The 15057-nt window shown below is 53.4% G+C and overlaps 1 protein-coding gene and 1 long non-coding RNA gene across 2 annotated transcripts in view; both read right to left on the reverse strand.

Moving 5' to 3' along the window:
• LOC136628734 (zinc finger protein 850-like) overlaps positions 1–15057 on the reverse strand; it is a 216778-nt gene that overhangs the window by 172539 nt on the left and 29182 nt on the right. The gene's annotated exons all lie outside the window — the stretch shown is intronic.
• LOC136629237 (uncharacterized) lies at positions 193–1755 on the reverse strand. The gene is made up of 3 exons (XR_010792928.1): positions 1583–1755; positions 1080–1253; positions 193–479 (listed from the first exon to the last, which is right to left on the reverse strand). It is a non-coding gene; the product is annotated as an uncharacterized lncRNA (long non-coding RNA).

Consider the following 15057-nt stretch of genomic DNA (forward strand, 5'->3'; position numbering starts at 1 on the left):
TGAAAAAATGAAAATTCAAAATTGTGCAAAGCAGCAATTTTAATAAATATACACAACTTTTAACAGTCCTTTTTTACTACCTAACAGAAGTACAACAAGGGGAAGAAAAAAATGTCAGTCACTTGGATATGCAAAACCTTTACGGACTTATGATATGTCAAGTGACACATGTAAAGTTCCAAATTTTCGGTCTGTCACTAAGGCGCAAACAGGCTTGTTCTCTAAGGGGATAAATAGCTTAGTGTATAAACTGTGAACCGACTAACGAGGGACAGTGAGCAGCATCACATGCATCGTACTGCTCCATCAGATCCTGATGATGGATTTCCATAGCAGGTGATGGGCCATTTCCAGCTTTTAAGCATCCTCCGGAGCCAACATCTGGGAACTTCTGGCTCTCTGGTGATTCAACTCTGTGGTTGCGAGCAGCGGAAACGGTTACCACAGTGCAAGATTCTGACCAAAACCTATCAGCTGACCTATAACGAGGAAGAAAAAAAAAAATTAACCCTGCCTGCAATTGGCTTAATTCCGTGGGTCTTCATGGTTATTGCACTGTCCCTGCTTTTCTTCACTCCTACTTTAATAGATAAAGACATCGTATTTGGACAATTGGTATGTTTCTCCGAAGGTTTGTTCAGTTAGTGCAGATTAGGTGCAGTATTGTGATGGAACCTGTGCGTGTGCTAAAAAAAGGAATTAAATGCTCAAATCTAATGTAATGTCTTTTTCGGCCAATAAGACGAATTTAACACAGCAAGTGTGTGTGTGAGAGAGAGAGAGAGGGGGTGGCTGAGTAAGTGGGTGAGCATACATGCATGCACGCATACATGCATACAGGCATGCACGCACACAGGCATGCATGCGCGTACGCATAAGGCGTGCATGCCTGTACGCATAAGGCGTGCATGCCTGTACGCATAAGGCGTGCATGCCTGTACGCATAAGGCGTGCATGCCTGCACGCACATAGGCATACAGGCACGCATGTACACATACAGGCATGTACGCATACAGGCACGCATGCATGTACACATGAGCAGATGCAAGCAATGAAAAATTTGGCATACAGCAGCTTACCTCGCCGAGTGACGTCAGGTGATGTCCTAGCGATGCGAAATTCCTCTCCAGAAGAGTCGTCCTCTCCAAAAGGCGGGGGTCAAATGTGAGATCAGCACCTAAAACGCCAATCTCCGGTTCCGTACGTTGTACAAACCGCAGCCAAATGTCAGGTTCCTCTCCACAAGAGTCGTCCTGTGGAAAACGGAGAGCATATCACCACATGCAAGCAAAAATGCACATATCTGGTGATGCAGGAGAAAACCGGCAAATATGCGCATATCAGCAGATGCAAGCGAACACCTGCAAATATGCGCCAAATGTGCGCATATCAGCAGATGCAAGCGAACACCTGCGAATATGCGCCAAGTATGCGCATATCAGCAGATGCAAGCGAACACCTGCAAATATGCGCCAAATATGCGCATATCAGCAGATGCAAGCGAACACCTGCAAATATGCGCCAAATATGCGCATATCAGCAGATGCACGCGATCAAAATTTGGGCAGATGCAGCAGCTTACCTCGCTGAGTGATGTCAGATGGTGTCCGAGCGAAGCGAAATTCTTCTCGAAACGTGTCCAAACGTCAGGATCCTCTCCACACGTTATTTTGCAATAAGGCGCACAAATCTGCAAAAAAAGACAGGTTGCGTCAGGTGGCGTCGCGCAAATCTCAGGTGACGTACTCACCACACGTAGCGCACAAATCTTGGGTGTTGTCTCTACACGTAGCAGCGCACAGCGCACAAATCTCAGGTGACCGCGTCTCCACACGTAGCAGCGCACAGCGCACAAATCTCAGGTGACCGCGTCTCCACACGTAGCAATGCAGCGGCATGCTGGGGATCGTGCTCGTGGACAATGCAGCGGTGACAATGCATGCAGCGGCATGCTGGGGATCGCGGCGACAATGCAGCGGCATGCTGGGGATCGCGCTCGTGGACAATGCAGCGGCGACCATGCATGCAGCGGCATGCTGGGGATCGCAGCGACAATGCAGCGGCATGCTGGGGATCGCGCTCGTGGACAATGCAGCGGCGACAATGCATGCAGCGGCATGCTGGGGATCGCGGCGACAATGCAGCGGCATGCTGGGGATCGCGCTCGTGGACAATGCAGCGGCATGCTGGGGATCGCGCTCGTGGACAATGCAGCGGCGACAATGCATGCAGCGGCATGCTGGGGATCGCGGCGACAATGCAGCGGCATGCTGGGGATTGCGCTCATGGACAATGCAGCGGCGACAATGCATGCAGCGGCATGCTGGGGATCGCGGCGACAATGCAGCGGCATGCTGGGGATCGCGCTCGTGGACAATGCAGCGGCATGCTGGGGATCGCGCTCGTGGACAATGCAGCGGCGACAAATGCATGCAGCGGCATGCTGGGGATCGCGGCGACAATGCAGCGGCATGCTGGGGATTGCGCTCGTGGACAATGCAGCGGCGACAATGCATGCAGCGGCATGCTGGGGATCGCGGCGACAATGCAGCGGCATGCTGGGGATCGCGCTCGTGGACAATGCAGCGGCATGCTGGGGATCGCGCTCGTGGACAATGCAGCGGCGACAATGCATGCAGCGGCATGCTGGGGATCGCGGCGACAATTCAGCGGCATGCTGGGGATTGCGCTCGTGGACAATGCAGCGGCGACCATGCATGCAGCGGCATGCTGGGGATCGCAGCGACAATGCAGCGGCATGCTGGGGATCGCGCTCGTGGACAATGCAGCGGCATGCTGGGGATCGCAGCGGCGACAATGCATGCAGCGGCATGCTGGGGATCGCGGCATGCTGGGGATTGCGCTCGTGGACAATGCAGCGGCGACCATGCATGCAGCGGCATGCTGGGGATCGCAGCTACAATGCAGTGGCATGCTGGGGATCGCGCTCGTGGACAATGCAGCGGCATGCTGGGGATCGCGCTCGTGGACAATGCAGCGGCGACAATGCATGCAGCGGCATGCTGGGGATCGCGGCGACAATGCAGCGGCATGCTGGGGATCGCGCTCGTGGACAATGCAGCGGCATGCTGGGGATCGCGCTCGTGGACAATGCAGCGGCGACAATGCATGCAGCGGCATGCTGGGGATCGCGGCGACAATTCAGCGGCATGCTGGGGATTGCGCTCGTGGACAATGCAGCGGCGACCATGCATGCAGCGGCATGCTGGGGATCGCAGCGACAATGCAGCGGCATGCTGGGGATCGCGCTCGTGGACAATGCAGCGGCGACAATGCATGCAGCGGCATGCTGGGGATCGCAGCGACAATGCAGCGGCATGCTGGGGATCGCGCTCGTGGACAATGCAGCGGCATGCTGGGGATCGCGCTCGTGGACAATGCAGCGGCGACAATGCATGCAGCGGCATGCTGGGGATCGCGGCGACAATGCAGCGGCATGCTGGGGATTGCGCTCATGGACAATGCAGCGGCGACAATGCATGCAGCGGCATGCTGGGGATCGCGGCGACAATGCAGCGGCATGCTGGGGATCGCGCTCGTGGACAATGCAGCGGCATGCTGGGGATCGCGCTCGTGGACAATGCAGCGGCGACAAATGCATGCAGCGGCATGCTGGGGATCGCGGCGACAATGCAGCGGCATGCTGGGGATTGCGCTCGTGGACAATGCAGCGGCGACAATGCATGCAGCGGCATGCTGGGGATCGCAGCGACAATGCAGCGGCATGCTGGGGATCGCGCTCGTGGACAATGCAGCGGCATGCTGGGGATCGCAGCGGCGACAATGCATGCAGCGGCATGCTGGGGATCGCGGCATGCTGGGGATTGCGCTCGTGGACAATGCAGCGGCGACCATGCATGCAGCGGCATGCTGGGGATCGCAGCTACAATGCAGTGGCATGCTGGGGATCGCGCTCGTGGACAATGCAGCGGCATGCTGGGGATCGCGCTCGTGGACAATGCAGCGGCGACAATGCATGCAGCGGCATGCTGGGGATCGCGGCGACAATGCAGCGGCATGCTGGGGATCGCGCTCGTGGACAATGCAGCGGCATGCTGGGGATCGCGCTCGTGGACAATGCAGCGGCGACAATGCATGCAGCGGCATGCTGGGGATCGCGGCGACAATTCAGCGGCATGCTGGGGATTGCGCTCGTGGACAATGCAGCGGCGACCATGCATGCAGCGGCATGCTGGGGATCGCAGCGACAATGCAGCGGCATGCTGGGGATCGCGCTCGTGGACAATGCAGCGGCATGCTGGGGATCGCAGCGGCGACAATGCATGCAGCGGCATGCTGGGGATCGCGGCATGCTGGGGATTGCGCTCGTGGACAATGCAGCGGCGACCATGCATGCAGCGGCATGCTGGGGATCGCAGCTACAATGCAGTGGCATGCTGGGGATCGCGCTCGTGGACAATGCAGCGGCATGCTGGGGATCGCAGCGACAATGCAGCGGCATGCTGGGGATCGCGCTCGTGGACAATGCAGCGGCGACCATGCATGCAGCGGCATGCTGGGGATCGCAGCGACAATGCAGCGGCATGCTGGGGATCGCGCTCGTGGACAATGCAGCGGCATGCTGGGGATCGCGCTCGTGGACAATGCAGCGGCATGCTGGGGATCGCGCTCGTGGACAATGCAGCGGCATGCTGGGGATCGCGCTCATGGACAATGCAGCGGCATGCTGGGGATCGCGGCGACAATGCAGCGGCATGCTGGGGATCGCGCTCGTGGACAATGCAGCGGCATGCTGGGGATCGCGCTCGTGGACAATGCAGCGGCATGCTGGGGATCGCGCTCGTGGACAATGCAGCGGCATGCTGGGGATCGCGCTCGTGGACAATGCAGCGGCATGCAGAATTGGCCGCCTCTCCGCCAATGCGCGCAGGGGAAGTAAGAGCGCAATTAAATGAGCAGATGCAGCAGCTTACCTTGGCTTTTAGTAGTCCTGTGTAAAACTTGCGCTGGCAAATCCACTTGCGCAAAAGATGTAAAACTTCCGCTGGCAAATCCACTTGCGCAAAAGAAATAATCACCTTTGGCAAAAGCACAAAAAACTACATGCCAAAAAGCACAAAAAATACCTGCCAAATCAATAACTGTCTGTGCACACACACGAGTGGCATGTAAACCGCGGGCAAGGCACAATCCTGTGTGCACACGAGTGCATGGCAAGGCACTGAGCACGTGAAAGCGCCGGCAAAGCACAATCCTGTGCACGGCAATGCGTGGGCACGCCGCTGTTGGCTGAATCGGCCGCACAGGAGAACTCAGGCAGCACAATCCTGTGCACGGCAATGCGCGGGCACGCCGCTGTGTCACGTGGTGCCGATTCCAGCCAGCTGATTGGCTGAATCGGCCCCACAGGAGAACTCAGGCCTCCTTTGGTAATATGCATGCGGGACGCATATTACCCTTTTCAGCCGCAGTTCTCCGGCGCGGCGCATTCAGCCAATCAGCTGGCTGGAATCGGCACCACGTGACTACACAGCGTGCACGCGCATTGCCTTCAGCTGCCGTGCACTACACACTACAGTTAAGCAGACGTGCACTACACACTTCACTTAAGCAGCGGGGTTAGGGTTTAGGGTTAGGGTTTAGGGTTAGGTTTAGGGTTAGGGTTGGGGTTAGGGTTCAGGGTTAGGTTTAGTGTTAGGGTTGGGGTTAGGTTTAGTTAACCCTAACCCTAAACCTAACCCTGTGCTGCTTAAGTGTAGTGTGTAGTGCACACGGCTGCTGAAGGCAATCCGCGTGGACGCTGTGTAGTCACGTGGTGCCGATTCCAGCCAGCTGATTGGCTGAATGCACCGCGCCGGAGAACTGCGGCTGAAAAGGGAAATATGCATGCGGGACTCTACTGTGCTGGTTGTGATCCCCGCTGGATGAGCTAAAGGGGGATGTGTGGGGATCAGGATGGATGGAGTAGAGCTGTGTGTGTGATGTGTGGGGATCAGGATGGATGGAGTAGAGCTGTGTGTGTGATGTGTGGGGATCAGGATGGATAGAGTAGAGCTGTGTGTGTGATGTGTGGGGGATCAGGATGGATGGAGTAGAGCTGTGTGTGTGATGTGTGGGGATCAGGATGGATGGAGTAGAGCTGTGTATCTGATGTGTGGGGGATCAGGATGGATGGAGTAGAACTGCGTGTGATGTGTGGGGATCAGGATGGATGGAGTAAAGCTGTGTGTGTGATGTGTGGGGGATCAGGATGGATGTAGTAGAGCTGTGTGTATGTGATGTGTGGGGATCAGGATGGATGTAGTAGAGCTGTGTGTATGTGATGTGTGGGGATCAGGATGGATGGACTAAAGCTGTGTGTGTGATGTGTGGGGATCAGGATGGATGGAGTAGAGCTGTGTGTGTGATGTGTGGGGATCAGGATGGATGGAGTAGAGCTGTGTGTGTGATGTGTGGGGATCAGGATGGATGGAGTAGAGCTGTGTGTGATGTGTGGGGATCAGGATGGATGGAGTAGAGCTGTGTGTGTGATGTGTGGGGATCAGGATGGATGGAGTAGAGCTGTGTATCTGATGTGTGGGGGATCAGGATGGATGGAGTAGAACTGCGTGTGATGTGTGGGGATCAGGATGGATGGAGTAAAGCTGTGTGTGTGATGTGTGGGGGATCAGGATGGATGTAGTAGAGCTGTGTGTATGTGATGTGTGGGGATCAGGATGGATGTAGTAGAGCTGTGTGTATGTGATGTGTGGGGATCAGGATGGATGGAGTAGAGCTGTGTGTGTGATGTGTGGGGGATCTGGATGGATAGGGTAGAGCTGTGTGTGATGTGTGGGGATCAGGATGGATGGAGTAGAGCTGTGTGTGTGATGTGTGGGGATCAGGATGGATGGAGTAGAGCTATGTGTGATGTGTGTGGATCAGGATGGATGGAGTAGAGCTGTGTGTGTGATGTGTGGGGGATCAGGATGGATGGAGTAGAGCTGTGTGTGTGATGTGTGGGGATCAGGATGGATGGAGTAGAGCTGTGTATGTGATGTGTGGGGGATCAGGATGGATGGAGTAGAACTGCGTGTGATGTGTGGGGATCAGGATGGATGGAGTAAAGCTGTGTGTGTGATGTGTGGGGGATCAGGATGGATGTAGTAGAGCTGTGTGTATGTGATGTGTGGGGATCAGGATGGATGTAGTAGAGCTGTGTGTATGTGATGTGTGGGGATCAGGATGGATGGAGTAGAGCTGTGTGTGTGATGTGTGGGGGATCTGGATGGATAGGGTAGAGCTGTGTGTGATGTGTAGGGATCAGGATGGATGGAGTAGAGCTGTGTGTGTGATGTGTGGGGGATCTGGATGGATGGGGTAGAGCTGTGTGTGATGTGTGGGGATCAGGATGGAGGGAGTAGAGCTGTGTGTGTGATGTGTGGGGGATCAGGATGGAGTAGAGCTGTGTGTGATGTGTGGGGGATCAGGATGGAGTAGAGCTGTGTGTGATGTATGGGGATCAGGATGGATGGAGTAGAGCTGTGTGTGTGTGATGTGTGGGGGATCAGGATGGATGGAGTAGAGCTGTGTGTGTGAGGATCAGGATGGATGGAGTAGAGCTGTGTGTGATGTGTGGGGATCAGGGTGAATGGTGTAGAGCTGTGTGTGATGTGCGGGGGGTCAGGATGGATGGAGTAGAGCTGTGTGGGATGTGTGGGGTGTCAGGATGGATGGAGTAGAGCTGTGTGGGATGTGTGGGGGATCAGGATGGATGGAGTAGAGCTGTGTGTGATGTGTGGGGGAACAGGATGGATGGAGTAGAGCTGTGTGTGTGATGGGTGGGGGATCGGGATGGATTGAGTAGAGCTGGGTGTGTGATGGGTAGGGGATCAGGATGGATGGAGTGGAGCTGTGTGTGGGATGAGTGGGGGATTAGGATGGATAGAGTAGAGCTGTGTGTGGGATCAGGATGGATGGAGTAGAGCCGTATGTGTGATGTGTGGTGATCAGGATGGATGGAGTAGAGCCGTGTGTGTGATGGGTGGGGGATCAGGATGGATGGAGTAGAGCCGTGTGTGTGATGGGTGGGGGATCAGGATGGATGGAGTAGAGCCATGTGTGTGATGTGTGGGGGATCAGGATGGTTGAAGTAGAGCTGTGTGTGATGGGTGGGGGATCAGGATGGATGGAGTAGAGCTGTGTGTGTGATGTGTGGGGGATCAGGATGGTTGGAGCAGAGCCGTGTGTGGGATGTGTGGGGGATCAGGATGGTTGGAGTAAAGCCGTGTGTGGGATGTGTGGGGGATCAGGATGGATGGAGTAAAGCCGTGTGTGGGATGTGTGGGGGATCAGGATGGATGGAGTAGAGCTGTGTGTGGGACGTGTGGGGAATCAGGATGGATGGAGTAGAGCTGTGTGTGTGATGTGTGGGGATCAGGATGGATGGAGTAGAGCTGTGTGTGATGTGTGGGGATCAGGATGGATGGAGTAGAGCTGTGTGTGTGATGTGTGGGGGATCAGGATGGATGGAGTAGAGCTGTGTGTGTGATGTGTGGGGATCAGGATGGATGGAGTAGAGCTGTGTATGTGATGTGTGGGGGATCAGGATGGATGGAGTAGAACTGCGTGTGATGTGTGGGGATCAGGATGGATGGAGTAAAGCTGTGTGTGTGATGTGTGGGGGATCAGGATGGATGTAGTGGAGCTGTGTGTATGTGATGTGTGGGGATCAGGATGGATGTAGTAGAGCTGTGTGTATGTGATGTGTGGGGATCAGGATGGATGGAGTAGAGCTGTGTGTGTGTGATGTGTGGGGGATCTGGATGGATAGGGTAGAGCTGTGTGTGATGTGTGGGGATCAGGATGGATGGAGTAGAGCTGTGTGTGTGATGTGTGGGGATCAGGATGGATGGAGTAGAGCTGTGTGTGATGTGTGGGGATCAGGATGGATGGAGTAGAGCTGTGTGTGTGATGTGTGGGGGATCAGGATGGATGGAGTAGAGCTTTGTGTGATGTGTGGGGATCAGGATGGATGGAGTAGAGCTGTGTATGTGATGTGTGGGGGATCAGGATGGATGGAGTAGAACTGCGTGTGATGTGTGGGGATCAGGATCGATGGAGTAAAGCTGTGTGTGTGATGTGTGGGGATCAGGATGGATGGAGTAGAGCTGTGTATGTGATGTGTGGGGGATCAGGATGGATGGAGTAGAACTGCGTGTGATGTGTGGGGATCAGGATGGATGGAGTAAAGCTGTGTGTGTGATGTGTGGGGGATCAGGATGGATGTAGTAGAGCTGTGTGTATGTGATGTGTGGGGATCAGGATGGATGTAGTAGAGCTGTGTGTATGTGATGTGTGGGGATCAGGATGGATGGAGTAGAGCTGTGTGTGTGATGTGTGGGGGATCTGGATGGATGGGGTAGAGCTGTGTGTGATGTGTGGGGATCAGGATGGAGGGAGTAGAGCTGTGTGTGTGATGTGTGGGGGATCAGGATGGATGGAGTAGAGCCATGTGTGTGATGTGTGGGGGATCAGGATGGTTGGAGTAAAGCCGTGTGTGTGATGTGTGGGGATCAGGATGGATGGAGTAAAGCCGTGTGTGGGATGTGTGGGGGATCAGGATGGATGGAGTAGAGCCGTGTGTGTGATGGGTGGGGGATCAGGATGGGTGGAGTAGAGCCGTGTGTGTGATGGGTGGGGGATCAGGATGGATGGAGTAGAGCCATGTGTGTGATGTGTGGGGGATCAGGATGGTTGGAGCAGAGCCGTGTGTGGGATGTGTGGGGGATCAGGATGGTTGGAGTAGAGCCGTGTGTGGGATGTGTGGGGGATCAGGATGGATGGAGTAAAGCCGTGTGTGGGATGTGTGGGGGATCAGGATGGATGGAGTAGAGCTGTGTGTGGGACGTTTGGGGAATCAGGATGGATGAAGTAGAGCTGTGTGTGTGACGTGTGGGGATCAGGATGGATGGAGTAGAGCTGTGTGTGTGATGTGTGGGGGATCAGGATGGATGGAGTAGAGCTGTGTGTGGGATCAGGATGGATGGAGTAGTGCTGTGTGTGGGATGTGTGGGGGATCAGGATGGATGGAGTAGAGCTGTGTGTGATGTGTGGGGGATCAGGATGGATGGAGTAGAGCTGTGTGTGATGTGTGGGGGATCAGGATGGATGGAGTAGAGCTGTGTGTGATGTGTGGGGGATCAGGATGGATGGAGTAGAGCTGTGTGTGATGTGTGGGGGATCAGGATGGATGGAGTAGAGCTGTGGGGGATCAGGATGGATGGAGTAGAGCCGTGTGTGTGATGTGTGGGGATCAGGATGGATGGAGTAGAGCCGTGTGTGTGATGTGTGGGGGATCAGGATGGATGGAGTAGAGCTGTGTGGGGGATCAGGATGGATGAAGTAGAGCTGTGTGTGAGATCAGGATGGATGGAGTAGAGCTGTGTGGGATGTGTGCGGGATCAGGATGTATGGAGTAGAGCTGTGTGTGGGATAAGGATGGACGGAGTAGAGCTGTGTGTGTGATGTGTGGGGGATCAGGATGGATGGAGTAGAGCTGTGTGTGGGATCAGGATGGATGGAGTAGTGCTGTGTGTGGGATGTGTGGGGGATCAGGATGGATGGAGTAGAGCTGTGTGTGATGTGTGGGGGATCAGGATGGATGGAGTAGAGCTGTGTGTGATGTGTGGGGGATCAGGATGGATGGAGTAGAGCTGTGTGTGATGTGTGGGGGATCAGGATGGATGGAGTAGAGCTGTGTGTGATGTGTGGGGGATCAGGATGGATGGAGTAGAGCTGTGGGGGATCAGGATGGATGGAGTAGAGCCGTGTGTGTGATGTGTGGGGATCAGGATGGATGGAGTAGAGCCGTGTGTGTGATGTGTGGGGGATCAGGATGGATGGAGTAGAGCTGTGTGGGGGATCAGGATGGATGAAGTAGAGCTGTGTGTGAGATCAGGATGGATGGAGTAGAGCTGTGTGGGATGTGTGCGGGATCAGGATGGATGGAGTAGAGCTGTGTGTGGGATAAGGATGGACGGAGTAGAGCTGTGTGTGTGATGTGTGGGGGATCAGGATGGGTGGAGTAGAGCTGTGTGGGGGATCAGCATGGATGGAGTATAGCTGTGTGTGTGTGATGTGTGGGGGATCAGGATGGATGGAGTAGAGCTGTGTGTGTGGGGGATCAGGGTGGATGGAGTAGAGCTGTGTGTGTGATGTGTGGGGATCGGGATGGATAGAGTAGAGCTGTGTGTGTGTTGTGTGGGGGATCAGGATGGATGGTGTAGAGCCGTGTGTGTGATGGGTGGGGGATCAGGATGGATGGAGTAGAGCCATGTGTGTGATGTGTGGGGGATCTGGATGGTTGAAGTAGAGCTGTGAGTGATGGGTGGGGGATCAGGATGGATGGAGTAGAGCTGTGTGTGTGATGTGTGGGGGATCAGGGTGGTTGGAGCAGAGCCGTGTGTGGGATGTGTGGGGGATCAGGATGGTTGGAGTAGAGCCGTGTGTAGGATGTGTGGGGGATCAGGATGGATGGAGTAAAGCTGTGTGTGGGATGTGTGGGGGATCAGGATGGATGGAGTAGAGCTGTGTGTGGGACGTGTGGGGAATCAGGATGGATGAAGTAGAGCTGTGTGTGTGACGTGTGGGGATCAGGATGGATGGAGTAGAGCTGTGTGTGTGATGTGTGGGGATCAGGATGGATGGAGTAGAGCTGTGTGTGTGATGTGTGGGGGATCAGGATGGATGGAGTAGAGCTGTGTGTGGGATCAGAATGGATGGAGTAGTGCTGTGTGTGGGATGTGTGGGGGATCAGGATGGATGGAGTAGAGCTGTGTGTGATGTGTGGGGGATCAGGATGGATGGAGTAGAGCTGTGTGTGATGTGTGGGGGATCAGGATTGATGGAGTAGAGCTGTGTGTGATGTGTGGGGGATCAGGATGGATGGAGTAGAGCTGTGTGTGATGTGTGGGGGATCAGGATGGATGGAGTAGAGCTGTGGGGGATCAGGATGGATGGAGTAGAGCCGTGTGTGTGATGTGTGGGGATCAGGATGGATGGAGTAGAGCCGTGTGTGTGATGTGTGGGGGATCAGGATGGATGGAGTAGAGCTGTGTGGGGGATCAGGATGGATGAAGTAGAGCTGTGTGTGAGATCAGGATGGATGGAGTAGAGCTGTGTGGGATGTGTGCGGGATCAGGATGGATGGAGTAGAGCTGTGTGTGGGATAAGGATGGACGGAGTAGAGCTGTGTGTGTGATGTGTGGGGGATCAGGATGGGTGGAGTAGAGCTGTGTGGGGGATCAGCATGGATGGAGTATAGCTGTGTGTGTGTGTGATGTGTGGGGGATCAGGATGGATGGAGTAGAGCTGTTTGTGTGGGGGATCAGGGTGGATGGAGTAGAGCTGTGTGTGTAATGTGTGGGGATCGGGATGGATAGAGTAGAGCTGTGTGTGTGATGTGTGGGGGATCAGGATGGATAGAGTCGAGCTGTGTGTGTGATGTGTGGGGATCAGGATGGATTGCTACTTCCCTGAAATGACAATTTTAACACAAAACCGCCTGGCATCCACGGGGACATCACACTTTGGTGAATGTGGAATCTTGCCTGACATCGCTCTCGCCCTTGTGAAACTGGCTTTAATAATTGTCTGTGTTGTTACATGCGATAGATGCGAAGTTGTAGATATGGGATTAAAAACTAACACTTTTGAAAGTGCAGATAGAAATCAGAGTTTATTATTAAATAATGTGATCAATTATGATAATAAGCTTTATTTTTAATTTATTTTGTCGTAACAAGAGTGGTCATAAATGGCTGCACATCCCAATGGGGTACCACAAGGCTCTGTCCTAGGCCCAGTGTTGTTCAACATTTTATAAACGATCTGTAGAAGGGAATTGATAGAAAACTGATCAAATTTGCTGATGATACAAAGCTAGGAGGGATAGCTAACACTACAGAAGAGAGGGAGAGTATTCAAAAAGATCTAGAAAAGCTTGCACAGTGGGCAGCGACTAACAGAATGGTATTTAACAAGGAGAAAAGTCCTACATCTGGGCAAGAAAAATGAGAAAAGCACATACAGAATTGGAGGAATTGGGCTAAACAGCAGCACATGTGAAAAAAACTTGGGTATACTAATAGATCATAGACTGAACATGAGTCAACAATGTGATGCAGCAGCCAAAAAGGCAAACGCAATTCTGGGATGTATTAAGAGAAGCATAGAGTCTAGATCAAGTGAGGTTGTTATCCCCCTCTACTCTTCCTTAGTCAGACCTCATCTGGAATACTGTGTCCAGTTCTGAGCACCCCACTTTAAAAAAGATATAGACAAACTGGAGCAATTTCAGAGAAGAGTTACCAAGATGATGAGCGGTCTGCAAATCATGTCCTATGAGGAACGGTTAAAGCACAGGTGTCAAAGACAAGGCCCGCGGACCGAATCCGGCCCGCCGCCTCATTTTTTGTGGCCCGCTGGCTGTGCAGTAAGTTCCCTCACCTCCATGCTGCTGTCAGTAGGCGATCTTCTATTGGCTTGTACTGTCTAGTGCAGACAGTAATAGAGGAGTGCCGATAGCAGACTGACAACAGCCGCGTAGGAGGGAAGAAGACTGCAGAGAACATGAGAGCGATGCTGCGGAGGAGCAGCTGCAGGGTGAGAGCCTGGTCAGCGCTGACCTCCACTCACCGGCCCTTCCTCTGTTCATGGCTGCAGGCCTGGGAGACATCAGGGGCCCAAGAAGGACCCAGCCAGTACACTTGCCAGTGGGATCACATTGGATGCAAGTCAGTATAAAAATGTGTATAAAAATGCAGAAGTGTCTGTGTGTATGTATATATATATATATATATATATATATATGTATAATGTGTGTGTGTCTGTGTGCATATGTGCGTAATGGTGTGCATATGTGCGTGATATGTGTGCGTGATAGTGTGTGTCACTGGCCACTATGGGGGACCTTATTACTAATTGGGCCACTGTGGGGTTCAGTTTTACTATACTGTCTTTCAATCGGCCCTTAGAAGGCAGCCATAAGGCTGATGTGGCCCTCAGTGAAAATGAGTTTGACACCCCTGGGTTAAAGGATCTGGGAATATTTTGCTTGCAAAAAAGAAGGCTGAGAGGAGACTTACTAGATGTCTACAAATATCTGAAGGGCTGTCACAGTGCAGAGGGATCAGCCCTATTCTCATTTGTACAAAGAAAAACTAGAAGCAATGGGATGAAACTGAAAGGGAGGAGCCACAGCTTAGATATTAGAAAAAAACTTTCTGACGCATCGGAAGCATCGGCGGATTACTTGGACATCAAACTAGGTTAAATAGTCGAGAACATCTACAATTGCAATTTCCTACCTTTAATTCCTCAAATTAAAGCTCTGCTTCGCTCTTATGACCTGCCGGCCCTATCCTGGTTTGGCAGGAAAAATGTCTTAAAATCCTACGTACTCCCTGTAGTCCTATGTAAACTTCGCATGCTTCCAATACGCCTTCCCTTAACTTTTTTCAAAACCCTGCATTCAGCCTTCTCGGAGTTTGTATGGAGACACAGGAGACCTAGGTTGGCCTATAGTCTGACGATTAACCCATTAAGGACCAGCCACTGTATATATACGGCGGCTGGTCCTGGGCTTAGAGGACCACCGATAGTAAAAATACGGCGGTGCTCTAAGCCTCCTGCCTCTGCAATCAGTCAGAGGCAGGTACGGGTTATCAGCTGTTAGTGACAGCTGATAACCCGGTGCAGAAGGCAGGAGGGGTCCTTGTGTCCAGGACTTTTATAAAGCAGCCAAGCTCAACTACTGGGTAGATTTAACATGCCCCTCTAGAGACCCGTTGCTGCAATCTCTGGCCGAGCAAAAAAATTCAACCCCCTTACTCAGAGGCCCTTGCAAGACCTGGGACAGACTCAGCGAATCATTAGCCCTAAAACCATCACCGATGACACCGCTCAGGGTGCTACGCAAATTACTAGGCCTCCCACACAACACAGGGGTGGCCAGTTTGTGGAGGCAGGCTCGGGACAGAGTTGTCGGGGAACTTCAAGCCCTAGCTCACAAACGCCACGAAGAAACAATACAGA

This window comes from Eleutherodactylus coqui, chromosome 5 (assembly GCF_035609145.1).
Source record: "Eleutherodactylus coqui strain aEleCoq1 chromosome 5, aEleCoq1.hap1, whole genome shotgun sequence".
Classification (NCBI taxonomy): domain Eukaryota; kingdom Metazoa; phylum Chordata; class Amphibia; order Anura; family Eleutherodactylidae; genus Eleutherodactylus; species Eleutherodactylus coqui.